This window comes from Choristoneura fumiferana, chromosome 9 (assembly GCF_025370935.1).
Source record: "Choristoneura fumiferana chromosome 9, NRCan_CFum_1, whole genome shotgun sequence".
NCBI lineage: Eukaryota > Metazoa > Arthropoda > Insecta > Lepidoptera > Tortricidae > Choristoneura > Choristoneura fumiferana.
The window spans coordinates 9,871,191-9,875,663 of record NC_133480.1 but is presented as its reverse complement, the minus strand read 5'-3'; positions in this window follow the sequence as shown (position 1 = coordinate 9,875,663).

Below are 4,473 nucleotides of genomic sequence, written 5' to 3'. Positions count from 1 at the left end.
GTGATATTTAGAGTTAAATTGCCTTAGTTATTTGTAATCATGTTTAGAGTTGAAATACACTTTTTTAAAGTTTTTTATTATTTTTAATTTTTTATTGCTACCTGTTAGTTTAAAAAGTACCTATGTATGCACATATGAATTCCTGCTTACAGCCATTTTTATCTACATTACATTATTCTTTGCGTGAACAAGTTCCTATGATCTAACCCGTGGACAAAGGAGCCCCAAGCTACTCAATAGTACCAGCTGAATAGTAGTTTGTCTACTATAGTTAGTGGTCATAGCTGTCTAGTCCATATTTAGTGATTCTGCATTATCCTAAAGTACCCATGGTCCCCTGGCATGGAACCCTGAACATCGAATTTTCTGCACATACTATAGTATACCAGACACAAAGTTTAAAACAAAATTACATATACTAAATAGTTACACTACAAACCATCATCATCATCTCAGCCTATAAACGTTCCACTGCTGGGCACAGGCCTCCTCTCAGAAAGAGAGGGCTTGGACCGTAGTTCCCACGCGGAACAACTACAAATAATTATAACTAGACCCCGTTATCGGAGGTGCAATTTGGTAGCTTGACAGTCTTAGGGATGGGTAAAAAATATTTTAAAATACTGTCTAAATGTCGATAAATTTTCTTTACCATAATGACAGTCTAAGACTTAAATTAAACGTGTTTATTTTGTAAAACAGGACTAATTACAAAATGAATATGTATTAACATTTTTAATTTTTATAAATAAAAAAACACTTAAAACCCAATATATCTTTATTTTTATTATTTTTTAGAAATATGTCTCATACTATATTACAAATTCTTTTACTAAAATTTTTGTAATATATTTACGAGACATATTAATAAAAAATTAGTAATAAACTGTAGGATATTACTTTTATTTTTATTAAATATTACGAGACATATTTCTAAAATTAATAAAGTTAAGATATTTGTGTTCCATTAAAGTTAAATTTATTGATGAAAATTATTGATACGTATTTTTTTTAATTAGTATTGTTTTACAAAATAAACACATTTAATTAAAGTATTAGACTATCATTATCGTTAAGAAAAATTATCGGCATGTACCTAGTGAGTATTTTAAAATATTTTTTACCCATCCCTAAGACTGTCAAGCTTATATCACTTGAGACTATGATTGTTAAAATATGGATTATATTAAAATACATTTCGTTGATTATAGTTATATGGTGTAGGTATTATTTACGTATATATTATATTGTATTATTTACGTATATATTATATAAATCTACAGTCAAAAGTTAAATCTCGTATAGTTACACGAAGACAGGATAATTCATAATAATAATAAGAAATCCATTTACCAATTAATGATCCAATGAACTAACCTAAAGTGAAGTTCGATCTTAATTACCCTGTTGAAAAATTTTAAGATCCTCCACCCCAGTAAGAAAGTCCCTCTGAATATATCTACTTCAGACTCTCGGAAAAGAATATAAGGGTTAGGCCCGGGTAGTGTCCAACTGAAACATGTCTTTTTGCCAAAACCGATGGTTTGGTTCTGATTATAGTTTGGGTCGAAACCGAACCTTTTATAAACGTGACTAGCCGTTACCCGTGACTCCGTCCGCGTAGAATTCGGTTTTCACTATCCCGCGGAAACTGCAATTTTCCGGGATTAAAGCCCCGGGACGCAAACAATCAGTATACCGAATTTCATCTAAATAGGTTCAGCGGTTTAGACGTGATGAATTAACAAACAAACAAACAAACAGACTTACTAACTTTCGCATTTATAATAATATATATACTTTCGGGGATCTCAGAAACGGCTCCAACGATTTCGATGAAATTTGGTATGTTGTGAAACCCCAACATACCAAATTTCGGGGATGAAAAATCGATCTAGCTAGGTCTTATCTCTGGGCAAACGCTTGGTACTGAGTTTTAGCCCGAGCGGAGCTCGGTCACCAAGATATTGAATAATGAAATGAAACATGTTGCTGGCTAATAAGTATTACAGAATTTTACGTTTCACATTTATTGAATTGAAATTTTAACACCGTCGTAGTGACACTGGGTCTTAATTAAATTATAAAATGTGAAAATGTAACATTAATTGTAATGGTGCTCCCACATTGGCTATTATAAGAGTGTTATATAACGTTATAAAACATTTGTTTTATAACATTGTATAACAAATTGTAACAAATTTTATACCTACATTGTTATCATGTTATATAACTTTTATAATGTTATATAACATGATAACACATGGTATAGACTATATGGTGTTATATAAAATTTATGTATCAATAAAAGTTATAAAGTGTTAGACAATGTTATCGTGGTTTATAACTTTATACTTATGACATTTCTAACAGCCAATGTGAGGGCAACATAATACTGAGGCAGCGACCCGTCAGTTGTAGATGGTATATAAAATAAAACAAGATTATTAACAAAGTACGATAAGGTGTATTTTGACTTTTCATTTTTATAATCACAATCAGCCAGTCTCGAAAGGCTAATTCAAATTTACTTACTACTATAGGAATCTTTTTGTTCTATATAATATTTTAAATAATAAGCAAAGTCATTCAACGGCCGGCGGACTCAGACGAGAGACGCCATTTCCAGCTGTTCCGAGCACACCCGACGTTAGCCGAACGCCACCCGAAAGTACGATGTGAGTTTCGGCGCGACCGAAAGGTTCAGCTGTTTTTTGGCCGAAACCGAACCTTTGACCGAAACATGATTTTTGTGTCGAAACTGGTCGAAACCGAAACTTAGTCGGACACTACGTAGGTTTAAGTAAATTTTATTTAAGTCGATGCAGACGCGTGCGCTCGATGTGCCTCTCTCTCGGTAAGTGTCAGTAGGAACGTACAGGATTGTCATAGCGCTGCTCTTGCGCGAACAGCCAGCGCGGCGCTGGGTTGTGCCGTTGTCATCGGCTCAGTCACCGTGGCTCTGGCTTGGAGGCTGTCTTCTTCCTGCCGCGTTTTCTACGCCTTTTATTAGACGAGCTCGTCCCATCGTTGGCCACCGCCATGAGGGAGTTAGGAGCGTTGCCGTTTTCCACTGTGCTGTAGGTAGCGCCGATGGGGGTCGCCCCGTGATGGTTCAGGTCACACGCTCTGGTTCGTGGCGCGTCTCCCGGCGTCCTACAACTCGCCGCCTTCCGCCATTCCGGGCACGTGGCGCTATTTGCAGGGTGGGGTCCTCCGCAGTTAACGCATGTCGGTGAGTAATCGCGCGGGCAGTCGCGAGAGGCGTGCCATCCACCGCAGTAGACGCAGCGCTGTGGGCTGTAACAGGACTCGGAGCTGTGCCAAAAGGCCTGGCATCGCTGACACTGGGCTGGTCCTGGACGTCCGCACCACGCTTCCACTTTGATGCCGCACACGCCCAGGAGCGAGGTTACTTGGTAAATGGCGGGGATGGTCTCGGCGGAGCGATGCACCTGCGCATGGTAGATGGAGGCTCCCCGCCCCACTCGTGTTCTGACTTCTTTCACAAGAATTGGGAGGAACCCCTTCTCCCGCAGGTCCTTCTTGATATGTTCCGGCGCGGTGTTCGCCGGCAGTCCACGAATTGCCAGCTTGAGTGGCAGGTCCTCCTTACTTGTCCCCTGGACGGTGCCCTTCGTCGCTAAGACTAAGCGACGGCTACTGACGTCCCCCTGGTTGTGTTCACGCCGGACCATCCCAAGGCTGGACATGTTGACACCTGTCGAGGGGGCGGGGATACTGTATCGGGGTTTTTTCGCTGTTCGCGGTGAACTGAACGACTCGCTCCGGGCGGACTGAGAGAGCGCTTCGGATCGCTGTTCGCGGTGAACTGAACGACTCGCTCCGGGTGGGCTGTATATTTATATCTGAGCGGCCGGAGTAGAGCCCGCCCGTTATTGGATATTCTCCGATGATTCAGGCGCTGTGATTGGTGGATCCACATTACAAAACGCACTGAACCAGTCATCCGTCATCTTGTTGCGTACGTCCTACGTTGCGCTTACCATATTTTTTATCTGGTGTTATTGGAAGTCTCATAAAATACCTCATAAAAATAACACATTTAGCACTTATCTCATCCAGTAAAAAGAAGAGTACCACTTTGCGGAACATTCGGTGATTTAGCCGAATTTCGTCCACGAATATTCGGCCCATTCCTAATGATGAGTAACAAAACCGGAAACATTACTAGTCTTACTAAATTATCTTAACGTTTTACAAAACATTTAGTTAATAACATTTAGGCAATAACAAACCAGTTTGTTATTAAAACCACGTTTAGTAGCATTTCCATATGCATAAGTAGGTAGGTGGGTGCATGCTTACGTAGTAAATTAGTTAATATTAAATCCGATGTTTGTACGTTATTTCTGTTAATTATTATATATATTATTTGTTTGTTTATAAATAAATTCCCCTCGAAAAGAAAAGAAATAAAATACAATTGTCAAACTTTGAGATACTTGTACA